This window comes from Plectropomus leopardus, chromosome 3, assembly GCF_026936395.1.
Source record: "Plectropomus leopardus strain MGB_pleo_1.0 chromosome 3, ASM2693639v1, whole genome shotgun sequence".
NCBI lineage: Eukaryota > Metazoa > Chordata > Actinopteri > Perciformes > Serranidae > Plectropomus > Plectropomus leopardus.
The window spans coordinates 11978537-11992999 of record NC_142178.1 but is presented as its reverse complement, the minus strand read 5'-3'; the positions used below and the strand labels follow the sequence as shown (position 1 = coordinate 11992999).

The following is a 14463-nucleotide window of genomic DNA, read 5'->3' as shown; positions in this document are numbered from 1 at the left end:
TACAGTGTCCCCCCTCCCCTCTTGCTGAGTGTTTGTCCCCAGTTTGTTTCCCCTGTTTGTGTTTGTCTCAGGCCGGGCGTGGCTGAGCTACATTACACTCTCAAGCTGAACTCCTCACACACCTGTTGATCATATACTCTGATTGCAAGCTCCCTGATTTAAGCCCAGCTTCTGTGGTAACACCTCGGCCTTCATCTTAATGACATTCTTCATAAAGCTTCTGCTTGGGAATGAACAGATCTTGTTGCTGCCCTGTTTTACTTTCACAAACTGATCATTAAACTGTTTCAACTACCAACTGTTTCTTGTGTCTGCATTTTGGGTCCTAACAACAACTGCTAGATTATAACTGTTACAGTTTCAGTGATCTTACTGAAAAGATTTATGGAACTTTAAATAAAAAATAAAAATCTTATGGGTTTGAGTTAATTTAATTGTATCTATCACACACACACACACACACACACACACACACACACACACACATACTGTATATATAGTGATGCTAAGATAATACATTTAAGATCCTTTTTATTTATCTTTTTCTTTATGAAATAAAAAGATAAGAAAATCTATTAAATTAAAAAAGGATGAAAATTCATTTCTCTTAAAACCATTTATCTAATGTTATTCCATTACATTTTTAAGAAAGAAAGTATATCAGTATAATTTTTCATCAGTTTTGGGATGTTTTTAAAATTGCGTAATGGTAAATATCTCAAAAACATACATGGAAATCATACTAGTACTGGTAATACTACCAATTCCATGGTAAGAAATTCATATATGTTGGTATACTAGCATATTAAGAGCATTATAATAATACGTGGTTTGCAATTTAGTTTTTGTTTTTTTTTCTGTTTCACAAATAGTATTAACCGTCATCTCAGCTTGGGTCTGTCAAAAAACAAAAAACAAACACTTCTTTTTTGATAGTATAGCCCCAAGGAAATTTTAAAAATCAAAAGAAGAAATGTTTTCATTGCCTTTCTCTGAGTGAGGACATTAAAGGGTTGGGGTATGGCCATTTTTCAACATAAAATGTTGCAAAAGAATACCCCTGTTGGCTTGTTTTAGCGTTTCCCCTTCAAATAAAGACAACAGGCATCAGGCTGCACAGAAAACCCTTGTTTATTTCTGCCGTGGTCAGCAGACAGAAAGTTATTCAAAGAGAACCTCAAGTTTGGAAACCACTTTTCATCGCTCATGGGACAGCTGAGTAATGATACACTCAGGTGTGAAATTATTTTACTCTCCTTAATGTAAAACAACAGCTTAACAGAAGAGATCACTGCATGACTGATCTAAGCGAGTGAAGAAAACTGGGTTCAAATAAAGATATGTTTCAATTTTGGTGCTCATTACACAAAGATACATCGCTGTGCGCACCTAATCTTTGGTGACGACCCTATTTTGCAAGAAAACAATCTGCAGAAATGGCTTTAAGCCTGTCTGAAATTAATGATTTGTTCAGAGTTCTGCCTTTAGATTGTTTAAGAGCATCCAAAGCTGCTTCTATGGATCAGCTGGTTGACCGCAGAGAGACCTGCTGCGGTTTACAGAAGATGGAGGAAGACACTCTATGCTCCTTTTATAATGCGGATATTTCTCCAGAGAGGCATTCTGGGAAAAGGAGGAGGTTAGTTTGACACCTTGCTGCCCACAATGAGCTATAAATAACTACATTTAAAAAACACAAGTATCAGTTAGAATTATCATATAAAGTTAAGATAGTTGTCAAATGTATTACTACAATTAATATCCTTTTAAAAATGACAAAGACTCACCAGCTGTCTCGCCATGGACCTGAGGACAGCTTCCACATCTGCAACCCACATCTGTGTGGAGATGAGAAAGAGAGAGAGGGAGAGTAAGAGCGACAGGTGAAGTATTTCATCATTTAGAGCGAGATGTTGCTAAGCGGAATTGAATCTTGCTCCTTTTGATCACAGCAGACCCACCCCTGAGCCAACAGAGTGGTTTCATGTTTTAGCTGATAAAATATTAAGCAAGCTACAGGAAGTGTTCAGCCTTAGTGGACTTCAGATGGACAGGTTGTTTAGTTTTAGTTGCCAAGGACAGAGTTGTCTCTGATCAGTGAAAAAGCTGTAAAAGACACAGACTTAGCCTTGGAGACATATCCTCATCTGTTTTTGGACAGGTGTTTGTAGTACCTTTAAATAAGGACCTTAAATGTAATTTCTTGATCAGTTTCTTACCGCAAGTGATGAAGTTCTAAATGATTTGACATTCAGAACACTTTTGTTTTTTGTAACATGAGAAATTTCTGTATTTGTCATTTTGTCTTCGCTTTTCTTGTTGGTTTAAAGTGGCAATGTTGCATAACGCTGATGTCATGTTTTTCTGTGCACCGGTGACATTTTTTGGAATTACTTTTGCATATTTTTCAAAAGCCACATCAATAAATATGTTACGTTATTTTGGAAACATAACTGTTTAGCATCCTAGAAGATAACAAAGATTTGCATTTCCAGTCTTTAGATATGACTGGCTACATTTTGTGGCATAAATACAAAATTACAAGTAATAAACCTTGGCTTTAAAAATGTCTTAAAGTACAATTCAGAACACTGACTCAATTTGTATTATTAATCTAAAAGCTGTGGGGTTTTTGTTGTTGTTTAAAAGCTTTATACAGTATGAAGTGTAATTCAGCTCTGAAATGTTGATTGTTCCTCTGTAAGCCATATGATGTGTACTTGTTTATTGTCACTGTGTGGAACAAGGAATTTGCACTTGTTGGTGCATGTCAAAAGATGAAAATGGAAAACTTTAGCAACATTTGAATTAAAGTATGACGCAAGTTGACAGGTAGCTTTTGGGTTGTTTATGTTACCGGCACTGCCAATCAAATATGATCAAACAACGCACACAGTCCCAATGGAGCAGATTAGCTGGGTTTTAGAGAAATACCTTTCAGGGACAATGAGAAAATTCTTTAGTGTTAAAAGTGTGTTATTTCTAGTAGAAAAAAACTTCCAATGTACACTGATAAAACAATCTTAAATTATTATTTTTCCTTACAGATAGAGTTTTCCAACATTTGGACCAGTTGAAAATAAACTTGTAAGAAAGGCCCAAACTTTTTATGTGTCAATGTGTTACAAAGCGAATGCCATCGTACCTGCTATGTGCTATGTTTAATCTTTGTACATTCTCCATAAGTCCATGTGTTTGTGTGTCACTGAACAGGATACCAAACCATCTGTAAATACAGTTCTGACCTTGCCGGCAAAAACAAAATTAGTAATAGCAATAATGGCCATGTGTTTATTTTGAAACACATATAGTCATCTAATGAATAACATGATGGCTGTCTGTCAGGCACTCGGGTGGATAGTTATTAAGTTTGTTTGGATATTAACTCCCCAGATAAATTAAAAATTTACACACAGCTGGAGACGGGTTTGTGCCGACAGGCAGGTTTGTCCTTCTCTCTGTAATATTTACTGTGAGCGCAGCATGGTGTCTGTTTGCCGTCTGCATTGTGTTTCATAATGACTTTTATGTAACGCATCTGTGTTAATAAACTCATTAAGAAGCTAATTAATACATTAATTAGTACAGATTTTTGTCAGTCTAAAATTAATTCTATCGCAAAGCACTAAGGGGATGCAGATAAACTGACATACAGTGAGAACCACTGGTGTCTTTTACTCTGTGGTACTGCCAGTGGTCGGTGGCAAGGGGTCCGCGGCCACGCTGATACAACTGCCGCAAACAGTTAGAAATAATTGGAGGCCTAATTGCGGTGTTTTAAACTTAAGCAAGTTTGTTTTCAGTAAATGTTTTTGTTCTCTACAATCAATGCATTGCTTCAAATTAAAGTGGTATATTTTCTTTTCAAGGAAAAGTCACCAGAAGAACAATGAATCTCCTAAACACAGAAATAGATATATTAAAACAAGATTATTGTTGAACTCCAAATGTCAAATGTACTGTAACTGGGTAATTGCACCAGATAATTAGAAACATCAACTGGAAAATAAGAAACCAAAGAATATCAGTGTGCGAGAGGGGGGTTACCCTAGACAAGTCGCCAGATTATCACAGGGCTGACAACAACAGACGGACAACAATTCACACTAAGATTCACCCCTATGACCAATATAGAGTCAACAGTTAACCTAAACTTCATCTTTAGACTATGGGAGGATGCCGGAGAACGTGGAGAAAACCCACCCTGACACAGTGAGAACATGCAAACTCTACACAGAGTAGCCAGCCAGCAGGTTCAAACCCAGAAAACTCTTGCTGTGAGGCAACAGAGCAAACCAATACACCACCATGGCATGACGTAGTACTTACTAGGCTTTATACTACTGCAGCATATCGGAATTCAGCCCATTCTCATTCCAGTTTGTCAAATACTGTTGCTTGGCCAGTTAGTTTGGTGTCACACTAACACAAAAAAGCACCTTTCGCCGTAGTCTGATTTGTTGCTGGTTTCAGTTTGAAGCGCCGCTGGTATTAAACTGGAACTGCACCTTTCATGGTAGTATTATCCATTTGAAATACCACCAGTAATTATGTAATGTAAGCAGCTGAAAGTCCCTATAGGAAGGGCTGGAGGGGTGGTGGAAACGTCCAATAAACCCTTAACAGAAGCCCGTTGTTCCCTGTATCAATGTTGAGCCAAACCATTATGTTTTTTCTAAACCTCACCATGTTTTTTTGTTGCCTAAACCTAACCACATTTTTTAACTGCACAAGGAATTACATGCAAATTTGACTTTTAATTTGAAAAAGACTGTATGCATCCAATGAGCAGAAACGACTATGAAAACAGAAGTGTATTTTTAAAAGATGTGATGCTCGAAGAGGCATAAATTGACACGGCATTCCAAAAAAGTCGACAACAGACACAGGAGGTTACCTAGCGTGTCATATGAAGATGTGAAAGTCCACTGACCAAACTGCAATATTAATCCAGCTGGCTGGTTATGACCTCATCTGGCCAGCCCTTCTGGGGGAGCCACTGTCTTTAATGTATTGATTATGTGTTCGTACGGAAAAAAACCCAGATGTGCGATCATTACATGATGTCGCTCACACTACATATGGAAGGTCATACAATATATATCACAAAAAAGCTTAATGCTTTATGATTTCTTTCAACCCATATCATAGCATACAAACACTTTAAGTAATAGAGCTATTACACATGAGATGTAGCACAATTTAGAGATAAGTAAAGGAGCGCTGACATTGATTGATCTGCAGGACAATACGCGGAGGCACTGTACAAAGAATACATAAAAGACTGTCTAAATGACTTAGTATTGACTGCACTGGGAGAAAACAAGCTGCTCAGAGTTCAGTCAGTTCACAGTTAAATGTGCAAGAGCTGTAAGAAAGACTTCCTAGAAAACTAGACCATAGCACGTTCAGGCCGCATTGTGTGAACATGAGGGTGAGAAAAGAGGTGGTTCAGAGGTCAGGGACAGTCTTACTCTGTGGTTTTGTCTCTTCTCTATGCTCCAGTCTCGCACGTCCCTCCAGTGCTCCGGCAGACATGCGTCAGTTGCTTGGCTGTCTCCCCTCCTAGCCATGATGTCCCCTGCACACAGTGTGTCAGCGACTCGAGTGCCAGGTCACTGCACAGAACAACGTCCACCCCCTTGAGGGTCCAACTCAGTTTCTTACAATGTAACTTGAGCCTAGAAACTGATACTCTTCTTTAACACAGAGAGCGTGTGGACAGTGTGCAGGATACAAACTATTCTGCTGGTGAGATACAACAAAGCAGTGCTGATGCTTTTGCATTTCATTATGGTCTTTATGATTAATGGAAAATGTCATAAACATTAGAGGATTTCAATCTGAAAGGGCAGATTTAGTTATACGTGGCGGTCAGAATAATGCAGGTCTCATCTGTTGACCATGCACCTATTGAGTCTAATCTCCTTGCTGCAGGCTGGAGAGACAAAACACATTGATGTTTTGCAATAAATATGGTTTCAGTTTTACATGAGCTGCAGGTTCCCCAATTATTATTTGTGTGTACGCTAGTATTTGATTAAAGTCATACCAAAAGGTCAAACCTGAACTAGACATGACAGTTGGAATATTGTCTATATACGGGTATGTCATTTTTTGTTACGCCAACCTGGAAGTTAGCATCACCCTGGTTCCCTCGTCAAAGAGCCGATGAGATTTTTCCAGTGGATTTTGGATTACTGCATAGAGTAAGCTCTATGGCAAACAAAAAAAAAGTTTATGAAACTAACATGATTTGTGTTTTGAAGTGCAAATGCAATCGTCACAAGTGAAGAGCTAACATTAGGCTACAGATGAAGTACATCAGTGCTTCTTAACCAGGGAAATAGTTTATTTTCATTATCTAATTCACTTAAGAAGTGAGCCCAGTTTGAGTATAGATGCTTTTCATTATGCTAACTTATGCTTCCTCGTGTGCTCTCTCCTCTTGTGACCAGGAAATTGTTCCTTTCCATGATGGAGGATCTACCAGTCCCTTAAAATCACCTGGAGGAAACAAGGAGACAGGACAGAGGAGTCTTTTGGAGGACTTTAGAGTGAGGAAACACAAGTGTATCCTACTAGCTCGTCCTCACTCTGAACTTGTCAAACTGTTTCGCTCTTTCATTGCTTTCGGCGTACAAGTGTGATGCCAAAGTGTGATGCCAAAAGCCTAGTCTACAATTGCCAAGTATATACATGGCAACTGTAGTCCAAATTTCTGTGACGTCATTTGAGACCATGATTTCTTCTGTTTCCACTCTCCTTTGCTGGGAGGAGCTAAAACGCAAGGAAGAGATGCAAGTCAGGTCTTACCCTGACATTTGTACCTAAACCCTAACAAATCCCACTCCTCTTGCCTAAACTTAACCAATCCAACAGACGAAGGCTTTGTTGCCTTCGTCTGTTGGATTTTCGGATCTTGCCAATCAGAATAAGAGTAGAGTGGCTCATTCCTTCACTATCCTAGGAAATGCAAATTTGTGTAAGGGGAAGCAAGGAGACACGTTAGTGTAATGAAAAGCAACCTAAGGGTCACAAGAGTGACTATTCTGATCTAGTTAACAACTATAGTAGGCTAACAACCATAATGTTTGAAGATGGAAGTTACTGAAGCGAAATCTTTTCATATATAAAAGCCAGCAACATAATGTGCATCTATATAGTGTTTCTTGACACACACACACACACAAAAATTGAGAACCACCGAACTACACGGGCACACAACTTCAATGTTACCACCTCAATGTGTACGTAGCTAAATATTATTGTTTTATTATATTACTGTATTATTGTTTTAAAACAACTTTTATGACAAAATTTGTTTATCATTTTAGTATTGTTTACTGCACACTGCTTTTTCTGCTGGTGATATTGAGTTTACACAACATGCTAAAGACCAGAAAACCAGTCAGAGGAAATCATATGTTCTGCTGACATAACATGTTTCTGTGTTTCATTTCATACTGATAAGCAAAATGCTGCTTAGCTGACATGTTCTAGGGAGAATTATAAAACAAAAACGCATTGCTGTCTCTCCGGTCTAAGACGGGTTTTCCTTGTGATTTCTGTATTTGGTGTAAAGGTTTTTCTCTGTTACTGTACAATAATCATTTTAATCATCAGGTCATCAGTGTTCTGTGCATCATGTTATGTGGGTGTTGGAGTGCTTACCACCAATTTCCATGACATAGACGTGATTACGTTTAATGTCCCTGACAACCCCTATAGTCTCATTCAGCTAACTGTTAACAATCGCCCTTTTGAAGACACTTAGAAGCTCCAAAAATCACGAGTTGGGTATTTATACTGATGTATTTTCCGCATAGAAAACATTTTGAAAGTCTCTTTAGCTTGTGTTAACCACAGACCTTAGTGGAGGCATCAAACCAAAAAACAATTCAAAAAACCCACTGATTGGTAGACAATGATTTGCAAAAATGCTCACTCATTTCTGGGTTTTAGGACTCATTTCTACAGCACTCTATTCAAATCCAGTTTCCTTTAATTTTACCAAACAAAAACTCAATTAGAGGATTTCTTTCTGGCCTGTTGGTTTGTAATATTCTACAAGTATATCTAATAAAATGGTAGGTCAGACATACAAAGCAATTTTATCCACCCACAGAAACAGTATTATTGTGTCGACTGTAGAAACTAATCATCTTTCTATTGAAATAAATGAGGGGCAAATAAAAATGACAAAAGGCCCAATATCTAATAATCTGTCATTAAGACAATAAGGGAGGAAAGCTGTAATTAGCTTTATGAACAAATAAATAGATGACATATTTAGATTCTTATACACACTGCCCCCCAGAACATTTTAGTCTTTGTGTAATGAGGTTTGTAATAAGACTTTCTCGGAAAATCTACATGTAGTTCAATTAATTCTTCCAAACAGTGATTAATCTCTTGGTGCTGTGGATCAACTGATCTTCACAGAGAGTGTAAAAGTGACCTCGCCATGGAAGGTTTTGCTGACACAAGAAAACAGTATAGTTATCCTTACTTACCTGAGGCGGAGCCCTCACTTCTGCAAGTCTTTGCTGCTCTGCGCACATGGTGCCTCATTCTCCCCCGAGTCCTTTGGAAAGCTGAGAGGAGGACGAGATGGAGGTCAGAGTGGACAGAGGTGTGTGTTACAATCACAAACAGATTTAAATTAATTGGATAAAAAAATGAACAATGAGAAGAAATGAGAAAGTGACAAATAAGGGAAAGATGGAGGGATAGCCGTTACATTGCAAGAAAATAATCTGCTGCCAAATAGGGAGAGAAATGGGGTTATGTGTCACAGAGTCGCAAACAGAGAAGTGTTGGACACTGTGTGTCTGTGTCTCATTTTTATTTTGGCATATCTTCAACAAAGTCTTTTAATGGTTTGAATAGAAAGCAAAGTGAAAATGTTCCTGCTTTGAGTTGCTTTTTTGTGCACTGTCACTTCCTGGACCAACAGTCATGTTATTACTGCAGTTTGTAAAGCGGTGCAGCAAGTTGGCACAATTACTCAGTGAGCGCACACAAAACAAATTGGATCTCCTTATGATTTCTTTTCATCCTTTTCAACAAGGGGAACAAGAAGTTCTTTCTGCTTGTGCTGCTCAACACTTTCCAAAGTACGTTCTTGTTAGCATTTTTTTTACTCTCTACTTTCTAAGTAGCCACTGGTTTAACCCTTTAAAAACTGATCAACTTGGCTTGGTTTCTTTCAATAACATAAACATAAAAAAAAAAAACAATCATAAAAGAGACAAAAAGAAAAACAAAGTTTAAAAAGTGCTCAAATATTATAATAATTCTGGAACATGATGTAAAATGGATATAGTAGTGAGTGACTATAGTTTGTCCCAAGCTTTTTTCTTTTTTTCAAGACATATTACCCTCTCCTTTCTAAATCTATTAATTTCTTGCAGTTAGTTCCAAGTTTTTGAAAGAAATAAAGCCAGTATGCTCAGGGTTCAAAGATGTTAATACTTGTGAAATGCAGCACAAGAAAAGTGATGTGGCTCCAGGTTTCAAAGAGTTCGTAAACACTGTGGTGACAACCACCAGAAATGTGAAAATTGCTTGTTTTAACTGTAACTTAAGTGTTTAATAATCAGAGCCTGACATAACTTTTACAGCCTATTTAAATGTCAGTCGATATGTAACAAAAGAGTTGCAGCTAAAAATGTCACAATGTCTGCCTCATAGTGCTGCTCACTATGCCTCTCTCTTCAGCCACATTTCACTTTTTCTCAGGCCCCTTTACTGTTTTTTCACTCCATCCACTAGATGTCTTCAGTTTTCCCCCCTTTTCCATCACCTGACTGCCCCGCACAGTACACACCTGTTTCCTCTTCCCTCATCAGCCCTGCAGTTTATAACCAGCCCTTTACCATACTCCTTGCCAGCTGGTCAAGTTTATCGTCAAGAGTTCAAGTTCCATCCATTTGTTTCTGATCTCTCCCTGTTTTCTTCCTGTTCTGGATGCACCTAAATTTGGCCTGCTGCCCATTTATCACCTGTTTCAGTGACCTTTGTCATATTTGTTTACCTGCCTGAAGTGCTTCCTGGTGTTGACCTTTTCCTGCCCCACAATTCTGTAAGCCCACAGTCTTTGCAATAAATCACTATACTCTTTCAGACAGTGTGCATTGTCTGCATTTGCATCCTATCCCTGTTACTCCAAACACCAGTCATGACACAGAAATGTCAAAGAAACAGTATGTCCCCAACACAGTTTGTCCATCAAGGAACATTGACAACTTTAATTTTGCCATACTAGCAGGTTAGCTCTTCGGATGGCATTAGTTTGGCCTACCCACTTTGGTCCAGACTTCAATTTCTCAACAACTGTTAGATAAATTGAGATTAAATATTTGAGAAACATTCACAGTCCCAGGAGGATGTATCCCAAGGACTTTGGTGACTAATGACATTTCATCAGCTGTTCTTTGTGGTTATTGCTAATTAGCATATGTTAGCATGTTAACAGCAGCTTATTTATGTTCCCAGGGCCCTATATCACCCAGCTCAATATCTTTTTAATATGACTCATTTGGGAGACCTTGAAAAGAGTTTTATGTTCTTAGACCTCTTATTTATAGCATCAAATAACTATTTAAAACTCAAGTTATCAGACAACTGAACACTTAAACATCAGGGTGACAAGAACTACCTAAAATGTCAGAAATCATCATTTGACATGTTCTTTGAGTTTTTAGTTTGGACCATGTCCCATCCACCAACATGGAGGTGCAGGGTTAATGACCTATACTGCAGCCAGCCACCAGGGGGCCATCGAGATGTTTTAGCTTCACTTTTTGAGCTGTCATGTTGTCTACCTTAACATACAGTGTATGGTTTATATGAGGAGACATAAGACCCTGGGAACATGGGGATGACCCAATCCCAGCTGACTCCCAGTATCGTATTGTAAAGCATCCATGTGTGTGTATGTTATGTGAAAAATCTAAAACATTAGAGCAAACTCCATCATGTATGATCAATGGTAAAATTCCTTCATGTTGCTGCCAGCAGATATTGTAAGAAAAAAGAAATGGAAAAAGGTTTACAATAAACATGTAGCACATTTGCTTAATAGAACATTTTCTGTATTTATCCAAGATGAACATGAAAACAGAAAAGAATGTTTAATGTGAAAATGTGTCCATATGGTGACACAGTTTGTCTGGAGAGCAATATGTTTCCTTACTATATACTTAGTTGAATATAATGCTTTCCAGTAATAACTTTCCATGAAATGCTTTCCAGTAAAGTTTCTGCATGCCACATTTATGATGCAGCCTTTCAGCAGCTGAATACAGCACAACTTTTATGTTCATTTAGTTGAATGCCAAAACAACAGGATGGCTATTATTGGATGTACCTGTATAATTAGGTAGAGTATCAGTTTGGGTCTGCAACATTGTATGAGAAAGATGATGTTTCTGAGAAAAAAAAGACTCTAAATCCATCACACAGTTTGTTCAATCTCTGAGCTATAGGTATCACATATATTAAAGTCAAAGTCAAAGTCAAAGTCAAAGGCAGCTTTATTGTCAATTCTGCAGTATGTACAAGACAAACAGAGAGGATTGAAATTACGTTACTCTCAACTCTCTGTGACAGAGAGTAGACATAAATATATATATATTTAAAAAGAGATAAATAAAACTGTACAATTCAAACAATGACACATTAAAAATAGACAAGGCAACCCCCCCTGAAATGTCATATTGATGGCAGATGTCTGCTTATCATACATGAGCAGTGTTTGTTCTGGCATTTATGTAAAACACCCTCCATAAAGGGCATCTCGATCAGCATCGTTGCTTGTTTTGTTTTGTTGTTTGAGTCTGTCAGTCTTACGACATAATAATCTTGGCATTTGCAATCAGTATTTACTAGTTTCAAGTCAACTCAGAATAGTATCCTCCTCTCGGAGATTCCCCTCAGTGACAACAGTCACTATGAGGCTAACTAACAGAGAAAGACAAAAACATTTCACGGTAATCAGCTCGTTTCCCGGCACACAGTCATCTTGGAATCAATTCCAGCCACAAACCGTGGCGTTATTCACACCATATAATTGCTTTGTTTTGTCCGAAGATTTCTAACGTCGTAATGAGCTAAAGATCCAAGGACAGACCTTACCCAGGGGGCTAAGCGTCTGAAGGCGAGAAGGGGTCTTGGAAAATGACTCATGTAGTGGGCTCTACTTTGTCATGCTCTGGCATTAGACATGGATCTCCAACTGAGGCGCCGCACCTCATTACACATAATTGTGCAGAGAGATCAATATCTGACAACCTGAGGATGATGACATCTAAAGCAATTTATTCTCAGACATTATTAAGATCACAGCACATCCTGAGCACTGGAAGAGAGCAAAACTATTCTGCTGTATTTAAATATAAATGAAAGAATTCATGTAAAGCTTTCAACCTGAACCTCTGGTGGTAAAAACTGGCGCATGGATGCCTTTACTACTGCTTATAACATTAGGCTGAAAAATACCCGTGTAAAGATTTTAGTTTTCCAGTAATCACACCAGAGTTTTTGGTCCAGAAATAACAAGTTTCCTTCCATGGGATCACAAAAGAATACTGAGTTGGGCTGGTTTCCTAGAAAGGCTGTAAATTAAACCATGCCTGAGACACTTCTGAAATCGGGATGACTACTGAATTAAAAATGATTAATTTCAACCACGTAGCATGTTAGTCTTAATTAGTGAGAGCATATGCACACAGCACTGGCCTGAGGGTGTTCATTAAAGCTGTAATGGATCACAAAATGGCCATTTTTTTTAAATGATAAAGGCTGTGCTGCAAAAAGAAAGGGCAAGTGTTAAGACTTGCTTCTCAAACACTAATTTACCCTTTAGTCTTACTAAGATGGACTCAGACCATGAGCCCCTCTCTCTGATGTGGACAGTCCACCAAAAGATGGAGGAAGCAACCAGGGACATACATAGCAAGCACAGAAAACACAGAGGCCATGTGATATAAAGAGGAGTTTACATTCTGTCATTATTCATATGTTACGTAAATCAATGTTTTTGACAATATTTCAGTATAAATTTAACTGTTTTAGGGAAAAAATACCTAAATTTAATTGATGTAGATTTCTCTCCATAATTACTGTACAAATTACTGTCCAAACTGTAGAATTAAAATGAGCATTTTTTCTCTGCAAGAGAACATAATGTAGGAGGATAAAACTTACAGAAAATATAATTGAGCAGTGAATTGAATAAATAGAGATTATGTGATTTATTTCAAAGCACTCAAAAATTTCACAGAGTTTGGTTAGTGGTTTGACAACAAAAGTTTAGGTGGGTAGGGCTCTGGTAGTGGAATTTACATTTTTTTTTAAATTCTGGCAGCAGCCCTGCTAGTATAAGACTCACAACTTCAATAACAATCATAAATTTAATCATAATTACATTGCTATTACTGACTGTATCTGCAATAACCTTCAGAAGATGTTTCCACAGTGAATGAAATTGAACAAAATACTCAGGAAGGCTCCACTTTAACCGCAAGGATTTTGCTTGTTTAAAACCGATTTTGAAGAAAATCGTGTATTCAGGCAGTAAAATTCGAGTCAAGTCTTCATTCTACCGCTCTCTTATTATGTGTTTTCTTTAAACCTTTAACTGTATGAAACTGAATAACTTTCATTGTTGCAGTACCAGAAAGCAACATGAATAAGTTGCAAATCCCTGCTCTGCTTAGTCAAAGGTTTACTAAAACAACAACTCACGTCTTGTCTCGGCTGATGAAATGCCGGCGCAGCACTAGAGCCAGAGTGGAGAGAAACATGATGGTGGTGCACATGGTCCCCAGAGCCCACCACCCCGCAGCCAGAGAGACAGCAGGGTCAACACGAACCATCCATGCTGAATCCACTTAGCACAGCCGGGGAGACCTTTATGTCTCTCCCCCTCTCTGCCTGGATCAGGAACACAGGGGGGATTAGACAGTCCCAGATTAGAAAAGATGACATGGTGTATTATTGAGGCACAGCACCACTGCACACCTAAGCTATGTTCTGATGTGTGCACACTTATCGTGTTCACATATTTACTGCATAATATCCAATGAAAAGCATCTGCCCTCAGGCTTTTGTTTTTGGACAGATCCACCTTAGATATCTACTCTATATTTGAATCTCTGCAGTTATGATATCTTCCTGCTGTAATATTTCCTGTCATGCCAGACCTTGTTGTTCCCTCAACACCCAACAATCACCTGATCACTACCTACCTACCTGCACACCTGCCCCTCATCACCCTAATAATAATATATACGCCTAGTAGTCCACCTGCAGCTCTTATTTGCTGGACTGTCTGTGTGCTACTCAGCCTTTTGTTCATGTACATATTGTAGTTACCAGTCCCAGAGTCTGACTGCAGTACATTTACATGATGTTAAAAAAACTTTTTTTGTTTCTGTTTTTCTGTTTTTAAGTATT

General features: G+C 38.2%; 1 long non-coding RNA gene across 1 annotated transcript; it reads right to left on the bottom strand.

The window, feature by feature from the left end:
* Positions 1-1113: 1113 nt before the first annotated feature.
* On the bottom strand, positions 1114-13921 carry LOC148189922 (uncharacterized). Its single transcript, XR_015776215.1, has 4 exons — positions 13753-13921; positions 8517-8597; positions 1788-1838; positions 1114-1623 (listed from the first exon to the last, which is right to left on the bottom strand). It is a non-coding gene; the product is annotated as an uncharacterized LOC148189922 (long non-coding RNA).
* Between the last annotated feature and the right edge of the window lie 542 nt (positions 13922-14463).